The sequence below is a fragment of the Coffea arabica genome, chromosome 2c, assembly GCF_036785885.1.
Source record: "Coffea arabica cultivar ET-39 chromosome 2c, Coffea Arabica ET-39 HiFi, whole genome shotgun sequence".
NCBI lineage: Eukaryota > Viridiplantae > Streptophyta > Magnoliopsida > Gentianales > Rubiaceae > Coffea > Coffea arabica.
In genome coordinates, this window is record NC_092312.1 from 47,803,150 (window position 1) to 47,821,784 (window position 18,635).

Sequence of the window (18,635 nt, forward strand, 5' to 3'; positions counted from 1 at the left end):
CTTCATCCAAGTTGTTTACTTAATTTCCAAATTCATTTAGGAAACTAAGTAAAGCACTTGGATAACTCCTTTGTTTTCACTTGGCTACTCTCCTACATTCTCTCCTACATTTTAGGAACACTACCCACTCCTACATTTTAGGAAGCTAGGGTTTCTATCTTTTCTGTTCCCATTGGTGCACTTCCATTTCTGTCCGCCACTATTGGCCTTCCAAATTCTTCCATTCCCACTTCATTGTGCACCCACATTTGTGTCTTACCTTCTTGGTTACTCTTATGGCAAAAGTGGTGACAATTATTGGACTTGAGCGGCCTTTCTCAACTACAGAACCCAACAGGTAAAAGTATTTGGTAAGTCAATTGGAGTGACATCCATATACACGAGTGCGAGTGGATACACATAAGGGAGCGTGAAAGCCAACATCTTCGGTTTCGTTGCTAACTTTTTGCAGGTTCCCTCATACGTCATGGCGAATACAAGACGCATAAAAGCTAGCCCACAACATTGTCTTCCTGATCCTAAGGGAGTCAAAGAAGTGGCATTACGCGGTGTAGATGAGCAATTGGACCTCGTCAAATCTCAGTTGCTTGGTTGGTTTTATACTCGTTGCGGTGTCAAAGATAAAATTTGTAGCTTGCCCATTGATGGGAGTTGTGAAGTCATCCTTGCAAGTGCTATCATGGTTGAGAAATTAAATCCTCCAACCATTTGATCATCTTCAACTGTACAAGTTGATGAGCACTCGTGGTGTTGTTTGGGTTACTAAGCACACACTTGTACCTATTCAAATCGGTAAACATGTGGACGAGGTGTTGTGTGATGTAGTCCCAATTCAAGTGACACATGTGTTGTTGGGCAAAGCATGGATGTCGAGGCGAGAAGTTAAATATGACGGACATACTAATAAGTATGCCTTCTTATTTAATAGTCGTCGTTTTGTACTTGTATCACTTACTTATGACCAGCTTTGTATTGATCTAGCATACATGAAAATGAGCTTGAGCGTTATAGAATGGAGATAAGGCTAGATGAGGGAATTGTGCCTGAAGAGGTAATACCCGAGGGAGTTGAAAGCAACGAGATGAAAGGGTCAGCTGTTGAACTAGAAAAGGAGATGGAAAAATCTGAAGAGATGGGTGGTAAAAAGGAAGAAAAGAGAGAAAGTGGGCTGATCTTGAACAACCCGGTGAAGGCCTATTATTTTCCTAACGAACTTACCTTCGCTTTGTTTTGTGTTTCTTCTTTTATACAGATCAGGCAAAGGGAAGTTGAGCTGTTCTTAGTGCGTTCCATTCCAAAATCAATTATAGGCTTTGCAAGCCTCCAAGAGTTAAACCCCGTTGGTATCCATTCATGGAACAATGTCAACTCAAATCAGTCCACACCAAAAGGGAGTCGATTCGAGCTCATCTTGAAGGGAACACTCCACATTTTGGGGATGGTTGTGTACCAAGGGTTCGTTTAAAGAACAAGTGCCTCAATGACCGTTGTGATTTTCGTCTTGATCTTAGTACACATGAAGCTCCAACATCACCAAATCCGCCATGGGACCTTGCAAGTGTGTTCTGGCCGGAGTTCGATTTCATGGGATACACTTCACACCACTTTGAGGTCCCTTACCTCGTGACCACAAACGATCAAGTTGAGCACACAATGAAGATAGTTTGTGAGATTCAAGGTTCGACAAGGGTTATTTTCCAACTTAGCACGTGGGTTTTGCATTGGATGACATCTGTAGCAATCGTAACAAGATTGAGTCAAAGGCATGTAACTCGTCTTGTCACCAATTTGTGGGCAAATTGCTTTCAAGAGGAGGGGAATTATACAAACAAGAGGAGCCATTGGAGTAAAGCCATGAGTTTTTCTTGGCTGGTTGTGAGCATTTTCAAACTAACCAAGAGACATGAGCATCGAATCATAGTATGAGGGCCAATATGTGGTGGCATTAGATTTGGGCTTCATACTACCAACGCTTGTAGTATCATCCATTTCTATCCGGATTTGAGGACAAATCCTTCTCAAGTGGAGGAGACTGATGTGTGCACGGACCTTAGCCCAAGTAATGATCCAGTTCGAGTTCCATCGGGCCCAGTCACACGTGCACGGGCCAAGCGCTTCAAGGAGTCCCTTCAAGCTCTTGTGTTAAATGTTCAAGACCAACAATGAGTCCATCGAGATATTGAAGGCTTGGAAGGTGATAATCAAGTTGTCTACATGATGATCCAATCCCACGAAGAGAGCCCATGAAGGTTTGGTCGACTAAGCCCTAGGCCTTAGTGTTAGGTTCAATTGCTTAGAGTTGGATTAGATTAGTTTATTTGAGTCATGGCCCAGCCCACCTTGTCCAAGGAGTGGCCGACCTTCCTTGTCTAGTTTCCTAGGGTTTTATTAGCCCCTTAGCCTAGATAAAGGCTCACTTTGTATGATTAACGGGTGCACAATTTTGATAATAAAATTCTGATTTGTTTCTCTTCGACTTATTGAGAGCATTCGAACCTTAACTTGCTTGGCAAGGGTTCTTGAGCAATCTTGCGTATTGTCCTTGATTGTTCTACCGACCTATCCACCAGAGTATTCACCTCAATTGGAGTCGCCGTTCTACCACCTTTAATCAATTCGTGTCGTCCGTTTTGGTTTTAGGTTCCACAATCCAAGCGCTGGACAACCTCACTAGATTCTTGGGCATGTGTGTTACGTGTCTTGAAACGAGTTGATCGAGGACCGTATCAGTTGGCTTCAGAGCTTAGGTGAAGGTATCTTTCGTTATATCCTTGTTTTTTGTAGTTGCGTCGAAGGGTTATTGTGTTTTGTTCGCTGGCTTGTTAAAAAAAACAAGAAGAAGAAAATGACACTGTTCGCCGTTACTGTTCACCGACATTGCTCACGTTACTGTTTATCCGAACACAAAATCTGTTGGTGTGTTATCCCTTTTGTGTTTGTGTCTAGTTTGATACGTTCCTCGATCCACGATCGAGACACGTAGCACGTTTGCCCAAGGATCTAGCGGGGATGTCCTACGCTTGGTTTGCGGATCCTTTACTCAAACGGACAACTCGATTTGATTGGAGGTGGTAGACGACACTCCGATGAAGGTGAATACTCCAGGGGAATAGGTCGGATGAACAATCAAGGACAGGACGCGAGATTGCTCAATAACCCTTGCCAAGCAAGTTGAAAGGCACGAATTCTTTATGAAAGAAAACGAATGCACTAAGAATTTAATTCATCAAAAACTAGTTCCTTAACCTTACAAGGCTAGCCTATTTATAGGCTCAATAAAATAACGAAAACCCTAAAGAGACTAAAAGGGAGGGTCGGCTATCTTGTCTTCAAGGTGGGCCGGCCCATGCCTTCTACGAAACACTAGTCCAACTAAATAGAAAAACAACGACTAAGGCCCTACGCGGCCGATTCGTAAGGAGGCCCACTGGAGTCTTCCTGGGCTTGGACCAAAGTGTAAGTTGCTTGATTGTTCCTTTCCAAGCCTTCAATATCTCTATAGCCTCCATGTTGATCGTGGGCAACTCGAACAAGGCCTTGGAGGGATTCTTTGAAGAGCTTGGCCCGTGCACGTGTGACTGGGCCCAATGGGATTTGGACTGGGCCCTGGTTCATGCACACATCAGTCCCCTCCTCTTGTGAAGGATTTGCCCTCAAATCTGGATCCTCCTCACCAAGAAACGGGCTCAAGTCTGCGACATTGAAGGTCGCGCTAACATTGTACTCCCCAGGTAGCTCCAATTTGTAGGCGTTGTCATTAACCCGGTGGAGCACACGAAAAGGTCCATCCCCTCTGGGGGATAATTTGCTTTGTCGCTGCTTGGGGAACCTCTCTTTGCGTAAGTGTAACCAAACCCAATCACCAGGCTCGAAGATCATTTTGTGGCGGTGCTTGTTAGCCTGCTGGGTGTATTGCTGAGTACGCCTTTCAATGTTTGCTCGAACGGCTTCATGTAACTTGCGCACAAAATCGGCCTTCTTTTTCCCATCTAAGCTTGTGTGCTCAGAGGAAGGTAAGGGTACTAAATCAAGAGGGGTTAGCGGGTTAAAGCCATAAACAATCTCAAAAGGTGAGTAGTGTGTAGCACTATGAACAACTCGATTGTAGGCGAATTCAACATGAGGCAAACACTCTTCCCAAGTCTTAAGATTCTTTTTAATCAATGCCCAAAGTAGTGTGCCAAGTGTGCGATTGACAACTTCAGTTTGTCCATCGCTTTGTGGATGACTGGTGGTGGAGAATAGTAACCGAGTGCCAATTTTAGACCATAGAGTCTTCCAAAAATAACTCAGAAATTTCACATCCCTATCACTAACAATGGTCCTAGGCATACCATGCAGACGGACAATTTCTTTGAAGAATAGAGTAGCAATATGAGATGCATCGTCAATTTTGTGACATGGAATAAAATGAGCCATCTTAGAAAACCTATCAACCACCACAAAAATGGAGTCATTACCTCTTGGCGATCTAGGCAAACCTAGAACAAAGTCCATAGACAAGTCAACCCAGGGATGGTGAGGGATAGGTAATGGGGTATACAAGCCATATGGATTTGTTTTGGACTTTGCCTTGTGACAAGTAGCACACCTACCAACCATGCGTTCAACATCCCTACGCATATGGGGCCAGTAAAAGTGCTATTGCAACATAGCCAGTGTCTTGGCAATGCCGAAGTGGCCCATGAGACCACCACTATGTGCCTCTCGAATCAAAAGATCACGAATGGAAGAGTTAGGCACACACAGTTTATCTACATGGAATAGAAATCCATCATGCAAAAAGTACTTTCCATGCGGATTCTTAACACACACGGCATAGATATCACCAAAGTCATGATCATTAGTGTAGAGGTCCTTTATCATTTCGAACCCAAGCAATTTGGCATCAAGACAGGCAAGCAAGGAGTGCCTACGTGACAAGGCGTCAGCTACCACATTCGTCTTGCCAGTCTTATATTTAATCACATAGGAGAAAGTGTCAATGAAGCTTACCCACTTGGCATGTCTCTTGCTTAGCTTGGGTTGGCCTTTGAGGTACTTCAAGGACTCGTGATCGGTATGTATCACGAACTCCCGAGGCCGAAGGTAGTGTTGCCAGGTCTCCAAGGCCCTCACTAAGGCGTACAACTCCTTGTCGTACGTGGGGTAGTTCAGTGCAACTCCTCCCAATTTCTCGCTAAAGAAGGCACACGGCCTCTTGTCTTGCATGAGGACTGCTCCAATACCTACACCAGAAGCATCACAGTCAATTTCAAAGGTCTTGTTAAAGTTTGGTAATGCTAACACAGGTGCATGGGTGAGTGTGTCCTTAAGGGCGAGGAACGCTTGTTCTTGGGATTCCCCCCAGTGGAATTGTCATCCTTCTTTGTCACGGCGGTCAATGGGGCGGCAATAGTGCTAAAGTTTTTGACAAATCGCAGATAAAAGCCCGCCAATCCAAGAAAGCTGCGCACGTCAGGAACGGATGTAGGGGTTGGCCATTGCTCGATGGCCTCAATCTTGGATTTGTCCACCTTGATGCCCTGCGAACTCACGACATAGCCTGGAAACACAAGCTCGTTAGTACAAAAGGTGCACTTTTTGAGGTTAGCGTATAGACGCGCCTGTCGAAGTGCCTCGAGAACTAATCTTACATGTTCCAGGTGCTCATGCTCACTACGACTATAGATCAGAATGTCATCAAAGTAAACAATGACAAATTTACCAATAAAATGTCTCAAAACATGGTTCATGAGGCGCATGAAAGTGCTAGGGGCGTTAGTCAAGCCAAAAGGCATAACTAACCACTCATAGAGACCATGTTTGGTTTTGAAGGCTGTCTTCCATTCATCGCCTTCCTTCATCCTAATTTGATGATAGCCACTCCTCAAGTCAATTTTGGTGAAAATAATAGCACCATCGAGTTCATCCAACATATCATCAAGTCTAGGAATGGGATGCCGATATTTGACAGTGATAGCATTTACAGCCCGGCAGTCAGTGCACATGCGCCAAGTGCCATCCTTTTTGGGGACAAGGACCACAGGCACAGCACAGGGACTTAGACTCTCCTTCACCCATCCCTTACCTAACAGGCCATCTACTTGCCTTTGAAGCTCCTTGGTCTCCTCGGGGCCCATGCGGTAGGCAGGTTTGTTGGGTAATGGTGCTCCAGGAACGAGGTCGATTTGGTGTTCAATTCCCCGAATGGGTGGTAAGCCATCAGGGACCTCGTCAGGGAAAACATCCTCAATTTCCTGCAAGAGAGCAACTATGCTCGCAGGCAGCGCCTTGTCGAGCTCAGCAATATCCAAGAGCACATGCTTGCAAATCATGAGAAGTATAGGCTGATTAGAGTTCACCACTTTTCTAACATCTTTAGCCTTAATAATCATGTTGTGCTTCCTAGTGGGAGGTGCGGCAGGTGGTTTGTCGCGTATACCACTAGGTGTGCTCCCTTGACCCTTGGTTGATGGCTCATTCGTAGATGTGGAGCCTTGACCAGGGCCGACCGCCTTGAGTTTCCTCCTTTGACGGTCTTGTTCACACTCTCTTTGCAACAGTAGTTGGTCCTCATAAACTTGTGCAGGTGTGAGAGGTGTAAGGACCTTACGTTTGCCATCGTGCAAAAGTGTGTACTTATTTGCTCTTCCATCGAATGTGACGTGTTTGTCAAATTGCCAGGGCCTTCCCAAAATGATATGTGTAGCATGCATTGGCACTACGTCGCACACGATTTCATCAATGTAAGTACCAATGGAGAAGGGGATGCGTACTTGTTTGAAGACTCGTACTTCACCATCCTCACTTAGCCATTGGAGGCGGTAAGGATGTGGATGCCTGGTAGTGGTGAGTCCTAGACTTTCAACCATGAGTAAACTGGCCACGTTCGTGCAACTCCCACCGTCGATGATGAGACTACATACTTTGTCGCCTACCTTACAGCGGGTGTAGAATAGGTTTTCGCGTTGTAGCTGCTCATCCTCCTTGACGCGGGCGGTTAGCACTCGTCATGCTACTAAGCAACCTACTTCTCCTCGTGTAGGCGAGCAAGCCTCCCCAGCTGGCTCTTCTTCCAGGCAGTCAGCTTCTACTAGTTCGGGCATGTCCTCACATTCGTCATCATCCGACACGATTTCGCCATTGTGAGTTATCAGCATTACCCGTTGGTTTGGACATTGAGATTGAATATGCCCAAACCCTTGGCACTTAAAGCATTTGATGTCCCTACTCCTAGCTTTAGGAATTTCTTGCGGTGCCTTAGAAGTAGACCTGGACACATCAGAAACCTTGTTAGGTGTAGAATAGGCATTACGGGTAGAAGCATTACCTTGGAAGCGGTTAGAATAGGTTGGTGTTGTCGCATTTCCAACTTCGTGGGTCACTCTTCGTGGTTGGTTGCCTTTCCACGAGGTGGTGGTAGAAGGTAGGAAAGTACGGGCTCCCCGTCTTAATTTCTTCCCCCGTTCGGCCTTAATGGCGAGTTCCAAAATGTCGTGCATGTCCAAGTAATGTTGAAGTTCCAAGGCATCCTGAAGGTTAGGATTGAGACCCCTAAGGAACCTAGCCATTGTGGCTTCATTGTCTTCTTGAATGTTGGCCCTCATCATGGCCATCTCGATTTCTTTGTGGTAATCCTCCACACTCATGTTGCCTTGCGTGAGTGTTTGAAGCTTAGAGTGGAGATCACCATTGTAGTAGCTAGGAACAAATCACTTGCGCATTAGTGCCTTGAGTTCTCGCCAAGTCCGGACACGTGGTTCTCCCATCCTCCTCCTCGTGGTCCTCACTTGGTCCCACCAGACTAGGGCGTAGTCGGTGAACTCCACGGTGGCAACCTTCACTTTTTGTTCCTCGCTATAGTCGTAGCAGTCGAAGACCATCTCGATGCGGCCTTCCCACTCCAAGTAAGCCTCAGGGTCACTTTTGCCTTTGAATGCGGGAACTTGAATTTTAAGCCCCTCCCTTGATTTCGTTTTTGGGCATGTCCCTTGTAGGCCTCTCGGGTCGTTCCTCATCCTCACTAGCGGAGTAGTCTTCGCCATTTGCTTCTTTGGTGCCATGGTTACTCCGGTTATGGGACCTAGAACGAGAGCCCCGTGTAAGGCTCCTGGACAACTCGTCAAAACGAGTGTGTAATGTCTCCATTTGTTGCTCACTGATTCGCCTGAGCTCATTCTTCATTGCGGCGAATAATAATGAGGTATCGGTGGTTGCTTGGTGTTGCTCCATGTCTTCCTTGTAGACCTGCAAAAGGTTAGGAACAAACAAAGAAGTGCAAGTGTAACCTCACTTCGCTCCCTTAGTGTATCTCTCACGCTCGTGTAGTGCTCAAGTCACTCTATAAAACTCACCAAGTACCTTACCTGTTGGTTTAGGTAGTTGAGTAAAGTCGCTCGAGTCCAGTAATTGTGACCAACTTATCCCCACAGGAGTACGCAAGAATTCTTTGTTTTTGGTGAAGGGAAGGACGGTTTTGGAAACTTAAGGGTGGCGGACAGACCTGGAAAAAAATATTTCCAAGAAAGGAAACTCTAAAAATTCCTAAGATGTAGGAGAATATCCCAAAAATGGAGTAGAAAAAGTAGGGATGTGTTCAAGTGTTATCCAAGTGCGTACTAGTCTCCTAAACTAAGTTGGGAAACAAGTTGGAGTTGGAAACTTCCTTTGAAGACCTCGCTTAAACAACTTCCTAATTCTTCTCAAATCAGCTTGGTTTCTTCCCTCCTTCAACCGAAATTTTCCAGAATTCCTCCCTCTTATCCCTTCCCAAAGTCGGCTACAAGAAACCCTAGAAACCCTCTTAAGCAGCCGCCCACTATGCTCACAACACAAACCAGAATTTGCCCACTGAAATTTCCAGATTTCTTCCTCCTTGCACCCCTCCCCAAAGTCGGCTAATGCTTCCTATTAAACCCCCCTCACAGCCGCACACTTCCCCAAGAAGTTCGGCTCTCTCTCTACTCTCAAACACAACAAGTCGGCCCTCCCTCCTACAAGATGTGACAGCCCCACCTTCCCCTAAGGCGAACCAGAGGGGTTAGCGGACTGCCTGCCCAGCTCTCGCCAGGACTAACAGTACGTTTTACGTCGTTCTATTACGATCCGGAACATACCGTTGCGCGCAAACAAGCCAAAACTCAAAACTCTTTTTTTTTTTTCCTTCCATCACAATCCGGCCGGCAATCCGGCCGGATTGTCTGGCCGGATACCCGGCCGAGAGCAACTGGCCGGGTTCCATTTTTCCCCCAGGCAATCCGGCCAGTTTCTGGCCGGATTCCTGGCCGGATTCGCCACTGTTCACGCTCGGCAAAAATTTTTTCCCGTTTTCGTTTGAAGTCGTATCGATCCGAAATCAATCCAAACATCAACCAAACATATATATACATTGGAAATCAACATTTACAAGCCAAACGGCCTACCAAAGTATCCATTTAGTTCATACATATCCAAGTGGCCAATTACACACCAAACATTGGTGGAATCAAAGTACTTAGGGTTTTCACCCTCAAGGAGCTAATCAAAATACATGTACAAGAGCTCAACTTGCATTCAACTATCATAACCTTTCCAAAAGTGTTCATTTGCCTGTAAGGAAAACAAATAACACGGAATGAGCTAAAGTCCAGTGGTATACCACCCAATAAGCAATCAAAGTCATATAAGAATGAATTTTCATTTAAAGTGCTCAAATAAGCAATGAAGCAAAACGGTAAAAGGATACGGTCGGCTCTCAAGAGCCCATTTCCACGCTTGCAATCTTGATCCAACCTCATTGACCCTCCGTCAATGTCAAAAGTATCAAACCGTAGACCACACTTTACTTCCACTTCCTTCCACCCAACATACCCCAACCGGGCCCGCACTCCATTCAGTAATATTTTGGTAATACTCGAGTTTACCGGAACCAAGGGTCTCATTACCACAAGGTTCCCCAGTACAGTTCCCGTGGCATGATAATTTTCACGACCAAGCCCTCGCCGGCTCGATCCAATTAACTACCATACGGGGTTGAGCTCATAAATGCAGTAAAGCCATTGGATACTCATCCAACGACACCAAATCAGTTTCCATGAATGGAATGCAGTATCTCATATACCCAGTGCAGTATTTCAGTAAAACAATCAGTAGCCATAACCAAAATCACAAGGGGTGAGGGCGATCAAGTACACCCTCACCTCAATCATTTCCAATAACCAAGTAAGCCTTCAAGGCATCAAATACACATAGCACAAAGCCACATTATAACAAGTAAGTGAGTAGTATACTCACCAAGTAAGTAAGTGGTATTTCATGTACCACGATCACCAAGCCGTCGTGCACTACCTTCAAGCCCTAGAACATATAACACATACAATGAGACTCGATAACGAGTCATATAGCAACGCTAAACACAACCCCAATAGGGTTTCATATACATAAGTGTGCATAAAAGCAACCCAGAAATTCGAAAATGGCCTTAGCCATGGCCCCCATATAGAAAACTGTTTTACACTCATTATGCGGTAATGGCACAACTCTCATTACAATTATCGGTTGGGGGTGTAAGACCCACCGTTTCGAAGCTATGAAACAGGGCTAAAACAATATAGAAGGTCACTCAATCCAGTTCATAACACAACTAGGTCAACTATGCCAAATACTAACCCAGAATTCCTAAAACAGGTTCGCAAAACACAAAAAACTGTAATCGGTATATCTCAGTCCTTACAAGTCCAAATGCCGAAATTCCAAAGGCATATGTTAGCTAAGACACTCAGCTACATTTCATCAGAAGACACCAACTCCAAAATCCAAACCAATTCCAGTCAAAATGGCCAATTACTATCGCAGTTTTCGCATTCTGCTCAAAGCAGAACAGCTACAGTAATTGCGTCATATCTCATTCCACATTAATCCAAATGACCTGAAATTTTACAGCCATCTCCATCACATCAATACCTACAACTTTCATGTTTTGAGCAAAGTCAAATTCGGCCTCTAACACAGTGATCTAAAACCGGACAGAATTGGGGCTTCAAGAACCCTAACTTTCCAATTTTCCATCCAAATCCAAAATTAGTTGCATTTTCCTATCCAATACACCTCATAGAGTCATTATCAACCAATACCATTCATCATGCAAAGCCACAACCTTCATTTCATATTAAACCAGAAAAATTCTCAATAAAATGAAAACTTCACCATATCAAGCCAAATCAAGAAATAAATCACATTTTACTCCTCTCATGCCTCCATTAAGCACAAAATAAGCATCATTAGAGATAGTAGGGTGTTTCAAGCTTCACTTACCAAGAACCAAGAGAGAGAGAGATGTTGACCACCTTAGGCCTTCAAACAAAGTTCACCAAACAACTTACTATCACTAGAAGGAAGAGTTTTATGGAGTGGAATTGGATGTAACCAATGGTTTTGGTTGATTTGCTCCAAGTAGAAGCTTGAATGTTGAAGAAAGTTCCTTCCTTCCTTGCTCAAGGTGGCCGGCCAACAAGAGGTAAGAAAATGGTGAATTTTGGTGAAATTTTGGATATTTAATTCCTTGGGTCAAAAGGTCAAAAAAATGTCAAAAGGTGAATAGTACTTCTTAAGTCACAACCAATGAGATTGTGACACATGGCACCTTATTAAATGCATTCCTATCCTTCTTTTCTCTCTCACATCAATCACTTCACACACTCCACTTATCTCTTAACACCCGATAAATTATACACAGTATCCGAAACTTAACCTTATTGGCCGAATTTTTCTGAACTTTTCGCACTAGTGGGTCCCACGTCCACTATTTACTCTTAATTTTCTAAAAATTCTCCAGTGCTAGAAAAATCATCTTAAAACTATAACTGCTCATAAAATCCTCTCAAAAAAATATTTCTAAGCCAGAAAATGCAAAATTATGCAATTAAAAGGGGAAATAACCCTAGGAAAAATATTAGGGTTTTACGGGCTCTCACACTCTCCCCTCCTTAAAAGAATTTCGTCCTCGAAATTTCTCACCTTAATTCCCGAAAAGGTTTGGGTATTTCTTTCGCATTTCCTCTTCCATCTCCCATGTAGCTTCCTCCACTCCGTGGTTTCTCCATAGCACTTTCACTAGCGGAATCTTCTTGTTTCTGAGCTCTTTGACTTTTCGATCGAGTACTTGACCGGTTTCTCTTCATAGGCCAGTGATTCATCTACTTCGATATCTTCCGGTTGTAAAACATGAGATGGGTCAGGATGGTACTTCTTTAGCATCGAGACGTGAAATACATCGTGGATTCGAGAGAGACTGGATGGCAGTTCCAATCGATACGCGACCGCTCCAACCCTCTGAAGGATCTTGTAGGGTCCGACGTACCGCGGTTGAAGCTTCTTTCCTTTCCCCGTTGTCAGACTTCGTAAGGGTGTGATCTTGAGAAATACGTAGTCTCCAACTTCAAACTCCAAGTCTTTCCTTCGATTATCCGCGTAGCTCTTTTGTCGACTTTGAGCTGTTTGAAGTCGTTGTCGTATCAACTTGACCTTCTCGTGAGCCTCTTCCATCCACGGAATAGTTGTCAGGTCCAGTGCCTTCTTTTCGCCAACTTCATCCCAGTAAATCGGTGAGCGGCACTTGCGTCCGTAGAGAGCTTCGTACGGAGCCATTTGAATCGACGAATGAAAGCTATTGTTGTACGCGAACTCCACCAAGGTCATGTGCTGACCCCAACTGCCTCCAAAGTCCAGAATGCAAGTTCGTAGCATGTCCTCGAGAGTTTGAATCGTCCGTTCTGACTGGCCATCCGTCTGAGGGTGATAGGTTGTGCTCAAATTGAGTTTCGTCCCCAGGGTTTCTTGGAATTTCTGCCAAAATCGTGATACGAACCGTGGATCCCGATCGGAAACGATGCTCACAGGAACACCGTGTAGTCTTACTACTTCGTCCATGTACAGTCGGGCCAACTGATCCATTGAATACTTCATGTTCACCGGCAAGAAATGGGCCGATTTGGTTAATCGATCAACGATCACCCAAACGGCATCGTGTCCCCTTTGCGTCCTTGGTAAACCTGAAACGAAGTCCATAGTGATGTTTTCCCACTTCCACTCGGGTATCTCCAAGGGTTGTAATAGACCCGATGGTTTTTGATGCTCTGCCTTCACTTGCTGGCAAATAAGATATTTTTGCACGTATTGAGCTATTTCCCTCTTCATATTATCCCACCAATAGGTCCCTTTCAGGTCTTGATACATCTTGCTGCTACCCGGATGGATTGTATACTTGGACCGATGAGCTTCCTCCAGAATTTCTGCTTTTAATGACTCGTCCTTTGGTACTACAATTCGGTTCCGATACTTCAGAAGACCCTCAGGACTCAAATTGAAGTCCGTAGTTTCTCCCTTTTCCACTTTCTCTCTCCACTTCCGCACCATCAAATCCTTGCCTTGCGCCTCTTTTATACGTTCCAGTAGAGTGGATGTAACCCTAATATTGCCAAATATCACCTTATGGCTCCCAAGACAGGGTTTCCACTCGCACACGAATTCTAGCAAATCCCATTCCTTGATCATTAGCCCTGCCACTTGCACTTTACGACTCAAGGCATCTGCTACCACATTTGCCTTTCCCGGATGGTAGTTGATTGTACAATCGTAATCTTCCAAGAATTCCATCCATCGCCGTTGTCTCATATTCAGTTCCTTCTGGGAGAAAAGGTACCTAAGACTCTTGTGATCCGAAAACACTTCGAAGGTCACCCCATATAGGTAGTGCCTCCACTTTTTCAAAGCAAACACAACAGCGGCTAATTCTAGGTCGTGAGTCGGGTAGTTCTGCTCGTGAAGCTTCAATTTCCTAGAGGCGAAAGCTATCACATTTCGGTTCTGCATCAAAACACACCCCAATCCCTCTCGCGACGCGTCCGCATATACTGCAAACCCGTCCACTCCATTTGGCAAGACCAGTACCGGAGCCATGGTCAATCTTTTCTTTAATTCCTGAAAACTCGTTTGGCATCGGCCGCTCCAGATAAACTGGCCATGCTTCTTCGTCAAGTCAGTTAATGGTCCGGCTAACTTGGAGAAATCTTTAATGAACCTTCGGTAATACCCAGCTAGCCCTAGAAAGCTGCGAATCTCCGTGGGGGTTTCTGGCCTCTTCCAATTGGTCACAGCTTCAACCTTCGCCGGGTCCACTGCAATACCTTCATGAGAGATCACGTGCCCTAGAAATGCCACTTTCTCCAACCAGAACTCACATTTACTGAACTTGGCGTATAGCTGATGTTCCTTCAATGTCTGCAACACCACTCTCAAGTGCTCCTCATGCTCCTCGCGTGACTTAGAGTAGACCAAAATGTCGTCAATGAACACCACGACAAATCGGTCCAGGTAGGGTTTGAAAACCCTATGCATTAGGTCCATGAAGGCGGCGGGAGCATTAGTCAATCCAAAGGGCATAACGGCGAACTCGTAATGCCCGTATCTCGAGTTGAAGGCAGTTTTCGGAATGTCCTCCTTCTTTATCAATAACTGATAGTATCCCTGTCGGAGGTCCAACTTCGAGAAGACCACTGCTCCTTGCAGTTGGTCAAACAACTCGTCAATGTGGGGCAGTGGATACTTGTTCTTGATCGTAACGTTGTTCAACCCCCTATAATCAATACACATCCTCAACGTTCCGTCCTTTTTCTTCACAAATAGGACCGGAGCTCCCCAAGGAGACTCACTCTCGTGAATGAATCCCCGCTCCAAAAGGTCTTGCAATTGCAACTTAAGCTCTTTAAGTTCCGCAGGCGCCATTCGGTAAGGGGTTTTGGAGATAGGTGCGGTTCCAGGTAAAAGATCTATACGGAATTCTATCTCTCTTTCCGGAGGTAAGGCTACTAACTCATCAGGAAACACATCCGGAAATTCCCTCACTACAGCCACGTCTTCCACTTTTAACTTATCCGCTGGGGTATTAATTAGAAAGGCCAAATAGCCTTGCGCCCCTCTACTTACCAGTTTCCTAGCTCGAATGCCCGAAATGAGAGCAGATGAGGCTAACCTACCCCTTATATCTAACCTTAAGGTTGCCTCGCCAGGAATGCGAAATTCAACTATTTTCGTTTTACAGTCCAGTTGGGCGTTATACTTAGCTAACCAGTCCATACCCAAAATCACGTCGTACCCCTTAATGGACAAGCTAATCAGGTCTCCTAAAAACCTCCGCTCACCTACCCATACATCACAATCCTTATAAACCATACTAGTCACCAAACGTTGATTCCCCGTAGGTGTACTAACCTCTAAGTCATATGGTAAGCTAGCAGGTTTTATATCGATGCCACACATGAAATCAGGGTTAACAAACGAATGAGTGGCACCAGGATCAATTAAAACTTTGGCAAAGCGGTGGAAAATAGGGATCGTACCTTCTACGACCTCGGAAGACTCTGGGATCTGGTGGGGCTCTAAGGAATATACCCTAGCCGGAACTTTTGGTTTGGATCCGTCTCCCTTAGCCGATCCAGTATTGGTTCTCGACGGGAGTTGGCTCCCCTTTCCGTCTTGTTTCAGGACCGGACATGTAGCCAGCTGATGGTCCGCACTTCCACACCGCAGACATTTCCCCAGTTTCCTCCAGCAATTGTCCTCGGTGTGGTTTGTCTTTCCGCAGTGCCCACAGGGACCACGAGGTGCCGAAGCCGAGCCACTCTGGGTGTTTCCCCTCGGTCCTCTGTGACGGCCCCACTTCCCCCTAGGGCGTACCCCAGGGTTCAGCGGGTCGCTTGCCCAGCTCTCGCCAGGACTCACACACTATGGAACTCGAATCATGTATATACATCCATAGACAATAGATGCTCAAGTAAAAGATAAGAAACTTCTACACACCAGAAGTCTTCAAAGTTTTTTTACCATTCAAGTACAAACATCGAATATACAAGGGTTCTCATTCCTCATACAACCAGCCCGTGCCAAGCACTAGGGCGAGAACCATTACAAGGCCAAAGAACTAGATCAACTAGACTATACAGAACGCTCGTCCTTGTTCGCCTTCCCCTGCTAAGGAAAACAATTGACGTGGTATGAGCTAAAAAGCCCAGTGAGGTTCTATACATATATACAAGTAATTAAACAAGGAACATTTAATCCAGAAAACATGTTCAATATAAAGCAATGATAATACATTCATTAAAAGGATACAGGCTCACGAGGAGCTATTTGTTTGTTCGTTCGTTCCCCTGACATTTCCCCTTATTCCTCCAATCGTTTGAAAATACATTTTTTTGTAAGTAGAATCCCTCGTTCATCCTTTTGTTCGTTCATCCCCTTTTCCGGACGTTGACCGGACTCCACCCATCCGGACATTGGCCGGACTCCACCCATCCGGACGTAGCCGGACTACAAGGTAATACTCGAGTATACCAAATTCACCCAGGGTCACCATATCGCCCGACCGAGTCCGCTTCTGGCTCGAGTCGATCGGTAACGAAGGGCAGGGCCCAATTCAGCCAAAAGGCTTACATCATGCGCAACTAATGTTTCCATCATTAAATCATTGAAAATTTCATATTTATTTAGGTCGAGTGCGATAAAGTACACACTCGCCTAGCAAAAGTTCATTTTAGAAATCATAGAAAACAAGTAACATTTAATCAAATAGTCACAAATAATCACATAGACCCAACAATCCACATAGTCATAGAAACAAAACGTATATAGAACACTCACCTATTTACGCACAATAACGTGCAAAATATCCTTCCGGATATTACCCTTAGTCACCAATGAAACCTATGGTTGAACAAGAGAGCATATTACAGTTTATCGAGCAAAACATTTAAGGGAAACAAAGAAACCCGACTAATTAGGAATGAAACGTGTAAAGATCACTTTCAAGTAAGAAGAGGGTTGTTTGAACCCAAGGATGAAAAATCATGTTTTAAAATGGAAAACCGGTCATGGTATTGGCTAAACAAAAGTATACAAGTTCAAATAGAAACCTAGCCCTCGAGCGAAAATTTGGGCAGCACGCCCTTTGTGTTTACCAAATTTTCCAGCCATTTCGGCTTCATTATTTTTCCTCAACCACAACCCAACATCACACATAAGCAATTCAAGTCAAGAGCCGTTCCATAGGCTCACAATATCATAAGAATAAGAAATACAGTAATAACAAGTGCAGAAATTCAATTTAGCAAAAGACAGATTTGACGTATGAAAGAGGAAATAACACATCCGAGGCTACGCTTATTGGATTGAGGCGAAACTTATGCCGTTTCGAAGCTGAGACTCAGGGCTACAATGTTCATGGAGATCCCTTAGTCCAGTTTCCAATGCAACCTAGTCAAATCCTCAATTTACAGAACCAAAACCCAACTAGTCGGCTATTTAACCACACTGCACTGGAATGGTCATATCTCAGGTTACCAAGGTCCGATTAAGGTGTTCTTTGAGGCGTTAGAAAGCTGAGACAGGGAACTAAAACTTTAATGTTTTGGGCCAAGACTAAAACTGAACGGATTACAGCGAATAAATACCATCAAATAGACTGAACTGTCCACGCGGCATTCTGGAAGGTAACCTAAAACAGCAAGGGTATTTTTGTCTTTTCACATGGTACGTTGCTCCGATTGAGCTGCAATTTTACAGGCACCTATAAAATACCATTCTATACAACTTTCATGTTTTGACCTAAGGCCAATTCGGTCTCTAACATAGGGTTACAAAACCGGACAGAAAGTTGGGGAAAATTTTCCAGATTCTGGAATTTTTGGTATTTTAATGGAATTTTCTCAAATTTCTTGTTCTAATCACTACCAAACAACCTTATATAACCTTATTTACAACATTTACAACCACACAACAAGTTTAGGCAGAAACTCTGAAACCCTAGCTTGCTTATTCATCCCAAAATTCATCACAACCACTTGGATAATCATGAAATCAAGCCAAAACTTAAGCTAAAAAAAACATCTTAAAGCAAGATTAAAGCAACAAGGATCATGATCAGATGTTTATACCTCAAAAGCAAGTCTTGGAAGAGTGATTCTTCACCCCCTTAGAAATTTCTTAGTTCCTCAAGCTTCCCAACTCACAACCTCCACTTTAATCGGTTTAAAATTGGATTTTCTCACTTGGTTTGGCTAAGATTCAAGAAGAAAGAATTTTTTTCTTTTGCTCTCCCTTTCTCTCTCTCTTTTGGTCGACCAGCAGCAGGAGAAATGAAGGGGAAAGTCCAGAAAATTGGTTTAATAAGGTTAGTTAATCACTTGGCCAAGAAACTCTAGGGTGGCGACACTTGTCGCCACCACCACCTTTCATTTTTCTCTTTCCTATCCTTGTTATTTTAGCCTCTAATTTTGGTCAGACTTAGCTGGAAATTAAGAAGATATTTTGCTCAAATATCAATGAGCTCATGTGGTAAGAAAGTGGTGGTCCAGTGGTGCGTTCAATCGGTAGTGCGCGGGACCCGCCGGTTCGCGCCGTTTTTCTTAAAAACACCCGTACTAGGGTTTTTACTTCCCATTCACTAACCTTATATAATTGCTCCTATTCACATATTATTTCTCACTTAAAAGTCACTTTTAATCATCAAATTGATCCTTGGCCAGTACCAAAAATTCATCCGGCGGAAAAATCGCTAAAACCCTAATTTGCTCAAATCTTGAAAACAAAGAGTAAAACCCTACTTTCTAGATTCATTTGCA